Genomic DNA, 15806 nt, shown 5'->3' with positions numbered 1-15806 from the left:
CAGATACAGTCCCCCAGCTTAAAATAAGGCTGCAGCTGCACAAGTCCAAAACTGACTACTTTGTCACTGATACTTACATGGCCCTGTGCATTTAAGTGCAAATACAGATGTAGGGATATTTTTATGAATTAGACCTTGCTTCTCCCAATAGAAAAATCGACCTGGGGTGAATTCTTGTATGATTTAATTAAGCAATGTTTACATTAGTCCACATTGAAGAAACTGAACTTGGAGTTGGTAAACTTATTTCTTCGTATTCAACCCTGATCTGGACTTTCCACTTCCTGAGTCTCTGCTAGTTACTAGGCTTAGAAAGAACACATCAAGTGACCGCCCACAGTTCATTAAGCTTTCAAATGTTATCAGAACAAAGTAATCACTAGGGGGAAAAATGTTCTTGTTCTAATCAGTGAAATTTCTCATATTTGGCTCTTGTCAGGAGAAAACTTGCTCAATGCAGGGTTTCATTACGTCATATCAAATCATAAACCAAAGATTTGATAAATCACCAAGATGTGATAAATTTGCGCCATTTTAAAGATGTGATAAATTTGCGCCGCTATTTTTATCTGATGGATGTGGATGGGAAGTAAATCAAGTGCATTCAGGCACTTGAGCTAAGTTTAATTAGGGAGAAAAGTGGATCTGACTTTTATTCACAGATTCAAGACCTGAGAATTCTAGGCTTTTTAACAGGGAGAGAAAAAATGTGCAAGACTGTCTACACTGTGAAACACTTTCTTCCTGCTGGCTCAGAATCCACTTTGCACATACTGATACACAAGAACTCACAGTATCCTTTACACCTATGTGCACAGAACTGGAGACAGATAACAAACTAGTTATTATGTTGCAAGACAATTACTGCCAGAGGCATACTGGTTTATATAATATTTGTTACATTAGCTCGGTCTGTAAGCTGTACAAAGTCGCTTATCTCCTTGTCAGCAGATGACACACTCGCACTGAAGGAACAGAGCTCGCCGGTAACTTACAGAATGCTCGTTCACAACTTCTCAGTCCTCTTGCATACAATATTGTCTCAGCCGTTTTGAAGGACTACCATTTGCATTGTTCCTTTTCCTCAAAAAGAATATTACTCAAATACGGCTAACGGGAAGGAAGTTACCAGCAGCCTGCTGATCTAGGCAACAGAAAAGCCTGTGTTATAACAAAAGCACTTCCTAGCGAGTACAGTACTGGGCAGAGAGTCAGTAGCATTACCTGTCACCGGACTTTTCAAATGAAAATGACACAGGTGTGTATAGGAAATAGTGAGAAATGTTTTATGGTGAGATTTCTAAATATCCTCAGGACTGAACCAGTTTTGCTCCCTGAAAATCAACTGGCATTTTGCTATCAACTGTTAAAAGAAGAACGTAACGCTGTAGGCTAATGCTGCAAATGCTCCCACCAATAATGTTCAGTGGCTACTTCCTAAGACGCTGCCCTTCCCTAAGGCTTTGGATGTTCAGCCAGGTTGTATGCAGACAGAATGGCTTTCAAATTTTTCCACAATTATCCTACCCGCCCCTGCTGACTTGCTGCTTGTGAAAAGATCTCTACTCCACCGCCATCTGGCAAAAAGTCTTAAGCTTTCAGCTCAACATTTACTTAAGATCTGATGAAGACAAACAAAATTTCACCAAAAAAAGTTATTTAATGATATTTGTTTCTGTTCTTTTTAAAATATAGGGCATATTTCACTTTAGTAGGAAGATATTAATAGAAAGGCATTCAGATTTCTTATGAAGGTTTTCTTCCACCGGAACACATTCCTTTCAGTTTTAATTTGTGATTGATTTGAAGGGCAGAGGTTGCAGATATTTTAATTTCAGCCTGCTGATTACACTTGTTATGCAGATGGTGAAGATCAGAAGATTAGAATAAATCACTTTGTGAAAATGAAATTTAAAATAAAATTAACCAGACAAGCTTTTAAAGAGTTGCAAAAATTTTGTCAATTATTCTCTAAGTTTCAAATTTGCTTTAATTATAATGCACATTGCAGTGCTTCAGTTATCATTAAGCAGAACTGGGAAAGCAATGCATGAGAGTACATAGTCCAGAGTTCTCAGAGGTGGAGGAATTCATGGAAACATGTGAAACCTTGCCTTATGTGACAGCAAACTGAGAACCTGTTTTGGCCTGCGAACATAAACATGAACGGCTGCATACTGTTATCCATACCCAAAGACAGGACAAGAAAGACAGGACACGAAGTAACAGATTTAAATCACATCAGGGGAACTTCAGATAGATGTTACCAACCCCTCTGCACTGTAAAGATCATGAAGGACTGGAAGAGGTTGCCTCATTAGCTTGTGGAGTCCCCAAGAAACAGGTAAAACTGATTCTGCCCTTGGCAAGCATGGGCTATATGATCCCTCGAGGTGCTTTCTGGGGCTACTGCTCTGTGATTCTGTTTATTCCTCCATCCAGACCACGTTTAAAGAGGATCAATAAACACATCAATACTCTAGCATACTTGCTGAAAAAGGTTTATCCAGCTTTAAATACTGTAGTTAAAGGTCTTGAAGGTGTGGATGCATGATGAGTGTGGATGGAAAATGAGTCTGATTGTAGGCACTAATTAAGAAACTAGTCATGATCAAAGATTTGAGTTGTTTGCTATGTTCTTCTGTGGCCTCCACCCAAAGTACAAAACAAGTTGCAGTAAGGGAGCAGCACTCTGAGCAAGAGCCCAATTCTGGAACCCCTCATAGAGCAATGAAATGCATTCATTCTCCTCAGTGTTACTGGCTTCAGGCTGGCTAGACACAGATACACCTAATTGTTTTGGTTGTATTTAAACTAGATGTTCAAAAATTTTTGCACCCATGAGAACTAGTAATATTGTGTATATCAGACATTAATGGACATTGTCTGAGTAAGACTTCAGGAGTTTGGGATGTTCCGTTAACCAGTGGTGCTCATTCCTCAGTCACACCTACCTAGAGTTCCAGTACCCTACATAAAAATGATATGCTAATTAAAAATTTTAATTAAAAAAATTAATCTTTCCACATATACATATAAAGGCTAATAAAATAAAGGGAAAGAACAGTGAAATTCGAATTTGAAAGGAAATAGGGGAAATCGTATTAAAATGTGAGCATAGGGATTGGGCGTAAAAAACAGATTTACAATGTTTAATGATATCCATCAGGCTGTTGAGGAAGATTGTTCATACTGACCACCATAATATTGGCACACTACAAAAAATGATGCACCCTACGGTGCAGGAGTGCTAACACAGGGCAGTACTACTGCCTTCAAATGTATCCATGCATTAGTGCAATACAAAGCCAACTCAGACTTTTAAAATGTTTATTCTATGACCAGAATACTATACTGAATTTGTTACCACTCAGGTTCACCAGAGGATTAGACCAAGTGCCTGTTAGTTCTTTCCATTTATTTGTATAGTAACCATAGGTCCAACTATAATGCTCACTTTCTTGCCACCAGCAAATCAAGCTGAATCTTTCAACTGTACCTGTACTAAAGCTTGACAAGACTGTCAGATAGACCTCAAATATATTACATTCTTACAGTTTTTACTATGAAAATGCCCAAATAGAGTACTAAGAGAAAGGCTACAGAACAAACTTATGTTTACCTAAACCCAGATACAAGCCTTAAGAACCACCGGAAATTCTCCTCTTCACCAATTTTCATGTTGTTATACTCGGAATTACTGCTATTTTGAGTTTAGGCAACAGTCTACCATAAAGCTGCTTATTAAAGGCTTTCTGAAAAGTCTGATAAACCCTTTCCCAAAGGCTGTCCCTGTAAACTTAGTTACGACTTCAGAATAAAAACCATGGCATGAAATTTAAATAAGATACCTCCCTGTGAAATGCAAGGGGCATTCCTTCCAGCTGATTTTCATGTGTTGCCCACTGCTGCCTCTCATCACTGCACCTGAAGTTTGGCATTTTCCTGAAGTTTCTTAGCTGTTTTTTTCTGTCTCCTCTATTTCATTCACTTTTAGATTCACACATACCTACATACATGTATTTACTTTCAGGGAGAGATTTCATTTGTTAAGGAAATGAGGCATACGTGTCTACAGTGTTTGTTTGCCCATGCTTTTGAACCAGTTGGCCAATGTAGTTTGGCTGACCAAATTTGACAGAGGGTAAAGACTCTCAAAGATACAACTGTTCTACAATTTTTGTGAAAATAAATGGCCAGACACAGTACCTTCTGTAAGACTACGGGGTTAACTTATGTTCATCCAGTCCCACAAAAATCCCTTAGGGTCAAAACACCTAAAATGGCTCTAACCATGGAAAATCATCAGTTGGAGTTCATATCTTAATAGATACCAATTAATGCAACTGTGAGACAAAATCCATAGTAAAGCAAGCTTCATTAGCTCTGCTGCTCACAGTAATACTTGTTTATTGACTGACTTTTAATATTTATCCTTTTTGCTACTTCCCAGATTCTCTGATTTGTCCTTTTTCCTTGCTATCTCTAGTATCTGATCACTTGCTTTTTTTCAAAATTTGCTATCTTTTTCTATACAGAGTAGGGAAAAAGATCTGTAACAACTGAAGAACAAATACATGTTTTCCCTGAAGCTGCCCTAAAGCTAGAGATTACTTAAATTTTCTGGGTGACCAGACTAAAGCAGTGCTCTTCCAAGACGGAGTAGTTCTAAAACTCAAATGAATTCTTAAATGTATCTTTTTAACACATTTATTGAAAAATTCTTTTACTCCATAGTCACACACAGTATTCCTGGAAATATATCCTAGCTTGATCAGAGAAAGGCTATTCAGCCTGTCATAAAAGACAGTGAAGTCTCTGTCATTTTCAGCTGGCAGGACAAGTGAACCAAGAGTATACACTCAAAATGTGTAATTTTATCTTTTCTGTGTACTTTTTTAAACTAAATGCCAACTTTTAAAATCATTATAAAGGCATTTACATGTAGATTGGAGCCTGATTTTGCAAAATAGTTCTACTTAAGTCAGTGGGAACACTTCTGTAGACTCATTTATTCAGTTCAATCAGATCAGGTCCCGTTTGATTAATGTAATGATGGAATTCTGTACACACAACAAATAATAGATGAATTAATAATATTTCTGCAATTCACAACAAGTTGTTGATGTCACGCTACAGCTCCTTCAAAACATGGTGCAGTCTATTTACTTCTACTTAAAACATAGGTGGGTTACTGTAAGTTAAATCTTAGACAAATATTTTATGCATTAATATTTTCTGTACACAAGTGCATCAGGTCTTACACACTTCTACAGAAAATAAAGACCCTAGACGCTGGAGCTGCAGAGCTTAATGCATTTACAGTTCAAAGTATCATTTGGGGTCAGAAGAAAAATATGTATTACCATTCACTTTTATTGATATCTGTTTCAATTTCAACAATGAAAGATAAACAATAAACAATAAACTTCCTAAACATTTTAGAGACAAGGTTTTTAAGTTAAACATTTTTCTTTTTACTTAGATGTTCAAAATACCCAACTAAAAATAAGAGCATGAGACATATGGCACATTTTTTAGCTATCTTCAAAAGCTAATACAGAATTTAAATTTATCGATGTATATATCATGCTGTAATTTTTTGAAATAAATTATAAGCAACTTAATCTAAATTAGATTCTCATTTTCTAAACTTTTTTGCAAAGCCAGTATCAGTAAAAATAGTCAAGAAAAACACCTGGAAGATGAGCTTTAGTGGTTAGAGGATTAAGGCAAAGTTGAATGGCTGCCTTTCTGAAATAACAGCCCTGGTTCTCTAAAAACACAGATTGCATCTTTGCTACTAATGGGTGCCTTGAGTAGCATTACAGCAAATTGCTTTCCTTGACGACATAAACTGAGTACACAGAAAACATGAACACTTAGTTAAAATGTTAGCACATCAAAAGTCACTAAAGGAAAATAACTGTTTTCCAGAGAAGGGGTTTGTATGATCATAATTGAACTAGTTCTGTTTTAGTGGACTTGTGCCATTTAAAATGGGAAGCAGAATCAGATTTTCTCCTGCCATGATGACTGCATAGTCATTCTGCAGCACTGCAGAACGAATGCTGTCATTAAATTGGAAAGGCAGGAAATGCTTTACCCTTGGCCACTGGGCTGCAGGACTCAATGTGATCCTCAGCGGAAGTCTCGGCAGCTCCAACAGTTGCCCTAATTTTAACTGCAGATACAACATCATCTGCTCACAGCAGCTGACTCTTTTGGTTACACCTATTCCTACTTGACTGACCATGATCAGCTTATCTTATACTGAAACATCCCTGCACTATGAGATTCTGCAGGGGCAATATAGAATTACAGGAGCCTGTTAGAGGATAATATTTATCAGTAGATGATCTCATATCAACTACCTGGACTGTTTAATGTGAGTAGTTAACTCAAAGGAATCGCAGAATATATTTTAGTACAATATTTTAGTTTAAACCTATGTAAAGCTTCATTTGCACAGTAGTGAAGCATAAGGCAATGAACATTCAGGCCCCTGAGCTCAGGGTTGGGCTTCCTGCATAAACTTCCTCACAAGTATAAAATCCCTTGAGTCTGTTGACATAGTTTAGGTTTGTCTCGCATTTTGAAAAAGAAATATTTAATACTAATACGCTCAACGGCCCTTCAGTAGCAATTAATTCAATGTTTTCTGAAAGTACTTAAAGTCACAGAAGAATTTGAAGCATCTTCTCTAAAGACAAATATTTTAATTCAATTGAATTTGAAGCATCTTCTCTAAAGACAAATATTTTAATTCAATACTTTTGTTTTTGTTTTACATTCTTAAGACTGAGTTATGGGGGGTGAGGAGGGAGAGAGAACCCTGTGTCTTGTGTCCTTCTCACCTTTCACGGTCAGGATCTAATGCTGTGACTCCATCCACTTCTGAGTACAAAAGAGAAAGTATTACAAACTTTGGGGCTGCCACTACATCATTATTATTCTGAACGTATCATCATTACACTAATTATGTTCCATTTAAAAAAATTAAAATAAAGATTTGCCATCTTGCAAGGAGACCAAACAGGGTAATTTAACAAATAGTTATACTTTGAGGAAGGTGATAAGGAAAAACAGTTTTAAACAAGTTTTTTGTAAGAGAAGAAAATTTCTATAGTGATTTTTTAAGAATAAAAAGTAAGTAATATGGTAAGTGTATTTTTTTATAAACTATCTTTTTCAGCATAGAAAAATTTGCTTTAAAGTCTGGTCTACCCTGCAAAGTTTTAATTACAGAAACTTCCTTTTGTCACTAAAGGTATACATACAAACCTCATGTAAGCTAGTAAAATCCAGTTCTTCTATCGTCCAAATCAAATCTACTTTCCCAAACGAGAAGTCTCTCAGCCAATATACAGTCACCAACAAAAATATTGCTGACAAAATAACAGACAGCTATAAGCTTCCAGCTTCTCTTTGTAGTCAGAGCCACTCTTCTGAGTCCCCATCTCTGAGAAGCCCCTACATCACTCCATCACTCATTTCTGTTACATTTAAAATAAAAATATTACTCAGTTGTCATGTATTATTGCACATTAAAAAGGAATTCAGAAAACATTTTTGCTAAAAGTTTATATTGAAATAATTTTAAAATTTCAAACCATTATATATTAGGCCAAATCTCTACCTTGTAGCTGGCTCTGCAGAGGGTGGATAGTATCTTTTCCAGACACAGACCGTTCTAATGAGTCTGCATGCCTCAGCAAAGCAGCCAAGGATGCACAGTAACATAACAATGTTCTATCATATGCCAACAGAAGTTCTGGCAGAGTAAGGTTTTGTAAAAGATGGCCCAACGCCATCTTTAACAAACAAGTAAGTTATCACAAAATGAATAGTTACTGATGGTCATCTTCATGCCAGTAACTGTTCAAGTGCAACTGTCCATCTGCAAATGTCTCTACTGAAGCCCTGCTTCACAAAATGAGGAAATTCCCTATCTTTCCTTGAAAGGGAGGCTGATGTGATTTTCCTTACAGTAGTGGTAAGATATTGCCAGGTAGAAACATGCACACAGTTTACAGTGGAGCAGCTGACCCAGTGTTATACTACGGTAATGTGTTTATATATCAAAGACTACAGACCTGAAGTTATTAGTGCAGAGACTGATGAATGAGGAATTACAAGGCCTGCCTTGCTACAGTGACTACTCTGAGATTAAACAAAAGATCTCAGTATCTCGATAGCCTGATCTACACACAAATTATTTATGGGTATAAATATGTCCATACCAGCATCAGCGTTCATTTTTACAAATACCTTACTACATATGATAAAATGGGTACAGTTATGCTACTACAGAAATGCTTTACAGAAGTACAGTTTATTCCTCTCTCTGTAAGGAAAAAAGCTATACCAAGTGAAGCCATTTATACAAACATTTATCCACTTACAGTAAATATCTGTTACCAGGGAGCATAAAGGATGGCCTGACCTGCTTCTATTGATAAGTTACAGCTGTGAAGCAGGTGGACATGAAAAAAATAACAATAAAGTAAAATATGCATGAAATTTTTTTCTTTTAAAAGGGTTTTTTAATCCAAGAAAAGTAGATTATCAGTATAACTGAGAAGGAAAAACTGATATAAAAATAAAAGGCTGGTGTTAAATCAGCACGGAAAATTACATTTAAATAATTTTATTTACTTTAGCAGAAAGACTTCAGGACTAGCGTTTAAAAAAATGTGACCTTCTTACAAAGTATCCTTCCCCATCCGGATTTACTAAAGAAACTATTTCAGGCTTTCAGTCCAGACACCATCAGTCAATTAAAAAAAAAAATCAAGGGATGAACAAAATCAAGGCGCCACCTAATGGCTAATCTCCTGAACATACAGCTAAAGGGAGGAGCTCGTGGATTTATTATCTTTTACAGTTCGCAGTCCTGGTGGGGGAGTCAAAACGCCATACTTGCCATTTATGTCTACATTTAAAAACTGAATAAAATTCTTATAAAATTAAATACATTGTCTAGAACAAGAGCTATTATTGCAATGTGTGTATACTAAAACACATCACAACTTTAAAAGTGCTTCACTTTTGGGGGATTAAATTCCAACTATGTATTAGTTACACATTACTAAAAATAATCATTTTTAATTTGCATGGCCATTTAAAAATAGTGCATATCCATTTATGTAGGAGAGGACACAGCACATGTTGTTATTATTGAGTTACATTTATAACTATTTTTGCCCATGGATTTAACAACTCAGGCCACACCAGAAATGGGAAAAAGAAAGAAACAGAGCTTGTATAGACCTTCCATGTATAATTACAGTGTTACATTTGCCTCTGCCATTAGAGGTGTATGTGATTATTATAAAAGAGTAAAATGTAATAAAAGAGTAAAACGTAGTAAATGTATTTATAAATGTAGTAAATGTAGTAAAATGTATAAAAGAGTAAAATGTAATACAGCTTTCATCACTGTCTGCTCTCATACGTCTCCTAGCACACTTGTTACTGCACCATTGTAAAGAAAAAGCTTCAAATACAAAGACACACACACATTGGTACAAAAATGCGCTACAATTCTGCGAGTGCTAAATGTCTGAACTGCAGCGCAAAATGAAAAACCACATAGCTATCAGCTCAAAATCAAAGGGATATAGAAGTCTTAACCCTTCTTAAAAAAATTAACTAAACATTACAAAATCAAAAGCAAGTTAAAAAAACAGTGCTGACAGAGCCATTTTCCACCTGAAGGAACTGTGTCAGAATCAGTGCTTAACATCAGACGTATCTTATGGGAATGGTTGTGGATTTTGGTCACATTTTGAGTTTCTAGAAGCTTCCTTCGACAGACTGTTTAAACTAGCTTGACCTGGAAACAAAACTTAATAGTAGCTTTGGTTTTTCTGTGCCCGGCACATCACAAGCCTAACCTGCATTTAAGACTGCGATGAAACAAATGCTATCAACTCATAAAACAAAAGACTGTTCACAGCAGAGCACTCGGTCATGCGGGACTAGAGCTAGGCAACAGGATCTTAGTAACAGGAATAAATCTTTATATATGCAGATGTTACAATAGGAACTGAAACCTTACCTCTGGATCTGGAAAATACAAGGTTATCTGACCTAGAGAACCCAAACAACTTTGTTCACTCAAAAGCCAGAGCTCAGTTACAAAACTCTAGCCACCGACCTTTCACATCGACTAAGCATCCACAGTGCTGTTCTTAAACTTCCTTTTATAACAGCTTTATACCTGGATGAAGGGTAACTCTATGTCAACCTTGTCTAGTATTAAAAAAAAAAAAAACCAAAAGCAGTATTTTCCACTGTCCAGAGTACTGGTGCATTTTAATGGTTGGTAGCACTACTGAATAACATATTCTTCGCAAGCTTATGGAGAACTCTATGCTAAAACATTTCCTAAGCACACTCCAACTCCGTGATCAGTGATAGTACAATAATAAATAACAGCAATTAAAAATGAAAACAAATGAAAACAAAATAGCCTTTTTTTCCTGAAATCATGAATATCACTATAGTCTGAAATTTTAAAGTAGCTATTTTACTGATACTCCTCAGAGAAGAAAAAATTATAAGCTTTCTAGTTCACTTATCTCAAGATTATATTCAGGACAAACTAAGCAGCTAGCTAAATTAGATCTTAAAAATAATTTGACAGATAGGCTGAGAGCAGAGAGAATGGAATACATCTATCTGAAGCCTCAGAAGTTGATAAAAGAACATGAATATGAACATTCAGCTATAGCAAAAGACATGGTAAATTTGATTAAAAAAAGAAATTGCATGCTCTAAACTCGGAATACCTAAAAGGATGTATACTGCTGCATTCTACTTCTGTGGTTTCCAGACTTGCCCTTTTGCCACTGATCTTAATGGAAGTGAATCTTGCCAAAATTGTGACTACAGGGTTCAGAAAATAAAATGTGAAGAAGCAAAAATGTTAATAAATCAGAAGCACTAGGCAGGCCAATCAAGACCGCTCCTGCTAAGTGATTACACAAACGGCGTAAAGATCGCACTAATGAATCAAATATACTGAAAGAAGTTGCAGCACAAGAGAGTAAGAACTTGAGTCTTCATAGCAAGTACAATACTTCAGTTCACACAGCTCCTCCCTCCTTGATCTCCTTTTTGTTCCCTGTTTGTGATCATTTCTCTCCTCATTATTAGCATTTGAGCAAGATTACTGTACTACTGCTACTAATGCTTTTGATTATATCTTCTGCTCAAATTCAGTCCATATTGGATGCTGCTAAATAGCATTAATGATTATCCTATTGCTGATTTTAAGGAAATTGGCAGTTTGTGCTCCCTTAACACCTTTTAAAAATGACTAAACCTATCTCTGAGACTTGAAAATACAAGCTGACAGAGGTCCCTTATTCAAATGCAGACGTTCAGTACAAACAAATCTAAACCCACATGGCTGAAGTTTGGCAGAATTACACATCGAAAAGGCAGGCCTGCAATGAAAGTGTCAGGTGATATTATTTTCGGTAGCTTCACATATAAAACTTCCAATCCTTTCTTTACCTACTGCAGTATCTCTTTTCTTTGTATGCAGCTTGTATATTATTGTACTTGAAGCAACAGCTAACATCTGAAACCATCAGTTTATGCACAACTGGGCCACTACTGTTACCACACTGGTAGGTAGCTGGGTTTTAGAGAAAGGGATATTAGCTTTTTCTGATATGAGCCCTACAGTTATTTCAGTTCTGCTGGAAGTTCTGATTTCTTTACTGGTATTTTAATTCCTCGTTATCTTAGTGAGTTTAATAATTTGATCTCTCTATACGAGTCATGAATGTATCCAAGATTAGTATGCTCCCATGAGCATGCGAAGAGACACAGGCTGGATACCTTAGACTGAAAGAGACAAACAATATTCTGTAAGAACGCTGCATCCCTGATCTGCAACAAAGTGAAATCATACAGCTTCAAGGAAGCTTTTAATTCAGATTTACAGTGGGCTTTGTCTCCCAGCTTTGCCACCTAAATGTTAATAATGCCCTTTCTTTAAACACACTGTGTTCCATTAGTCCTATCACCCTCCTAGTTAACGCTGCAATGAGTTTTACTTCAGTTCACTGCACTGCAACTACTAACCCTTGCAAATAAACAAGATTTCACACTAAGTCTGCATATGAAATAAACACTTTGCATTATACTGTAGCGTTGACCCAATTACATAAAAGCCTCTGTGTATTCTAAAAGAAAGGATCTAGTGAGAATAATGTAGTGATTCATGTTAGAAAATAACTCAGAATATTTGGGAAATTAGTAAGCAATCCTTAATGCCACCTCCAGCTAATAAAATCAGTCAAACTCAGAGATGCTGGCAAACTGTGATCCAAAGCAAACAACAGTGATCCTAAGAGGCATTACATAACTCTGTAGAGAATATAAGCTATCACTGAAATCTGGAGAAACGAATGAGAATTTACATAATAATGGTGGTCTCCTGGGTAGAACAATCAAGGCAGGGAAACATTAGACTCTCAAGACTGAGTTACCTACTGGAACAAGCAGTAGCACACACTATATTTATTAAATCAAGTTTGCGTCTGGCTAGGAACACCTGTTAGATTTTTGCTTGAATATCAATTTCCATGCACTGGAGCTAGATTTGACTTTATCTGCAGACCTCTACTCTTTAGCTGAGAGAGAAACTAAATGCACCGGTGTTCATGTTTAGCCTTCTCCTTCTCTGTTAAAATTCATTTGGTACGCTGAGGAGAAACTATAGGTGCTTGTGATTGGTACCCCAAACTACTTTAATTGTTTTCTTGGGAAGATCAATGATGTACAATTTTGTATCTCAAAATGCTCTATCCTGCTTCTAGAAGACTTCTTTTGCCTTACAAATTCAAAAGTTGCCAATAATCTCATAGCCAAAAGGATCTAAGATGAGTTCTCTCAAAACATACGGAATAATGGATTGGCCATCCCGAGAAACAGGAGTCTTGTACAGAGGGAAACTACCTGCAGGCTGAAACACCACTGTAGTGACTTCCTCCTTACTAATTTTACACTTCTTGCTGTAATTCCATTATAGCTGCGGTATTTCTAACTAAATCACCTATAATGAAGGTGTGCAAAATTCCACTATCACAGGACTGCAATACGTTTGTTAGTTTTAAAGAATTTAATGTGTCAGAATGTAATTGCTTCAACTGCCAGCACTTAGCTAGCCAGCTATATAGAACACACTTTTTAAAACAAGAAAATTCCTTTCTAATGCTTTGTGTTTAGTCTTGCAAGAGATTTACTAGTAGCTTTGCTCATACAGAATGTGTATCCTGCAACTCCATATTACCAACTCCTTTATTATAGACACACATCCACACCTTACAGACACGCAATTTGTGTTTCTACAAACAACAAACTTGTAGAATGGTACTAGCCATTGCATTGTAAACATTCTCGGACAGCTTTACCCTGTTTTCTTAAGGAAGCAAGGCCCGTGACTGCACTCTTGCTGATGTGTAAGAGTCATTCTCTCCTCCTCCCTCTCCCTGTCTATGGTGTTAAAGGTTTTGAGTAGCCACAAAAATAACAAAGAGAGAGAAAGATAAACCCAAATTAGTGCACTTCTCCCAGAATAAAGATAATGATAGACTTTTAACAGGACCATGAGGGAATAGCCAACTGTTCAGAGTACGCGTTGCTCCAAAATAAGCTGCTGCAAGTGTTACTTACTTAGCCAAAGAAGCTGGGGTATGAAAGGGGCAATGGGAAACCTAAGAGCAGCACAAAATCCACAAGAAGCAAAGTTTCCTCTGTTCTACTACTTTTGGAAGGAAACATTTTGTGTGCTTTCTTACCTGAAAAACTTCTCTCAACAGATAGGCATAAGAATGGCTGCTGGGTCACATAAAGGAACTCAGAGTAGAGATTTTCTTCTTATCATTCAATAGAAATGTTTTTCTATTGAATGTCTTTTTAGAGATGGCCCAAGGGCTTGTTGCAGTCACTTTGCCTATCACCCAGGTGAAATAATGGCTAATAAGGAGGATACAGAGGGAAAAAACATGAAAGAAAAGCGTATACAAAATAATACTCCTCTGTATAGCCATTTAATTTACAGCAATTTGTGGATCATGATCTTGAGTCAGAACTGGTATCCTTGTGTTGAATAGCTGGGACAGACATTCCATATCCTTATAGTATAGAAATTTTTTTTTCATTGCTTCTCTCCTACTGTAAGGTCATCCTTGTCCCTGTGCCTCCCTTCTGAATTTAGTTCTGTTGCTATAACTTTCCAGGAGGAGTTGATGCAAACAGCAAACAAATTTCTTCCTTTCCCAGCTGTTATTGTCTTGACTAACTAGCTCTGTCTCTTCACCTGTCACTTACCTTCCTTGCTATCTTCGATTCTTCTATAATACCCTCATCTGTCTCTGGCCAGGACCTTGTTGAGCTCTTCGAGGGAAAATATACAATGTGTGTTTTTCTACCCCCACTACCTATGTTCTCTAGTACTGACGTCTTTCCCCTATATTTCTTCTTTCAGTGTTCCAGCCTGTTCCAAACACCTCAGCTGTCTAAAAACCATGAATTAGACTCGAAAATCATAAATTTTACTCACATCATTACTTTTAAGCAAGCTTGTTTAGATTCTACATCCTGAAATTCTGTACTCAGATGTGTTGAAGCATTTTTCCACAATCACTACTATAAACAGGCTTTAAATGAAAGCTGAAATTCTATGTTCTCATGTATACATGAGCTTAAACTCACCCATAACTGCTGAAAACATTGCAACCCTTCTTTTGCTTCTGGCATCTCTCTTCTCGTTCACTCATCAGGCCTGTGTCTTTCTAATTTTAGGTATCTGTCTTTCTGTCTTTGCTCTCTTGGAGTGAAAATAGCAAGAGGTAAAGTAACCTCTCACCCTTTTGTTTCTATGTCCATCAAACCGTGCGCGCTCCAGGGCAATGCAATCCTTCTTCCTGCGTTGTAGGATAGAGCACAGTGGGCTCTCAATTCTCAACTGAGTGCTTAAATTGTATCATCGTAAGCATTTTCTTTAACGGAAACCTAACGAATATAACTATCCTTCTTGTAATTTCTCTCCTTTGTAGAATTAAATGGGGCTTGTAATCTTCAACTGAAGATGGAACTTTTATCTGGCAAACAGTGCTGGAGCAGAATTTTTCAGCGATGGTTCCCCGTGTTTTGGTGCTGCCTGAAATTTCACATTCACCATAATGTTTCTAAGACACTCTGTTTTGGGTAACAGCATGGGTAACTTTAGGTGACAAAAAGATTTATAAAAGGAAAAACCTGCCAGGCAGTGTTTCACATCTACAGGGTCTGCAGGACTGACCAAGATCAAGTCTTTTCACGGCCCGAGAGAGGTCAGCTGGGCTCCTTCCAGCAGCCTGCTCCAGGGCCCCGCTGCGCTCACCACACGGGCCCCAGCCCCTCTGGCCAATGCCACCCTGAAGTGCTTGGAGAGACCACGCTGAGCAGGCAAAGGTGACCAAAGGACCTTTCTCTTCCCCGGGTCGCTCACACTTGGGCAAAGCACACCGGCTTTCCACCGCCGTCTCTAACCGTGAGGGGACCTCACGCGAAGGATTGTCCCTGAGGACGGTAAGGGCCCCACCGCAGCGCCCGCCACGCACAGCGCAAACGCCGCCGCAGCCGTTAGGACCGTTACGGCCGCTCTGAGGCGACAGCACGCGCGCGCTCCCGCTCCCGCTCCCGCGCCCACTACAGCTCCCAGCGTGCCCCGCGACAGCAGCCGGGAGGGGGGAGAGGCAACTACATGTCCCGGCATGCCGTGGGAGGGCTGCTGCCGTATC

General features: G+C 37.8%; 1 protein-coding gene across 1 annotated transcript in view; it reads right to left on the bottom strand.

Moving 5' to 3' along the window:
- The window catches only part of CLSTN2 (calsyntenin 2), a 595520-nt gene extending 579814 nt beyond the window's left edge, over positions 1-15706 (bottom strand). Inside the window, exon 1 of the mRNA XM_068954006.1 lies at positions 14737-15706. The gene's annotated coding sequence lies outside the window, so the exon portion shown is untranslated. The remainder of the gene's footprint in view (positions 1-14736) is intronic.
- Positions 15707-15806: the final 100 nt, after the last annotated feature.

The sequence above is a fragment of the Struthio camelus genome, chromosome 9, assembly GCF_040807025.1.
Source record: "Struthio camelus isolate bStrCam1 chromosome 9, bStrCam1.hap1, whole genome shotgun sequence".
NCBI lineage: Eukaryota > Metazoa > Chordata > Aves > Struthioniformes > Struthionidae > Struthio > Struthio camelus.
Note: the sequence above shows the minus strand (reverse complement) of the source record. Positions and strands in the feature narration are given on the sequence as shown.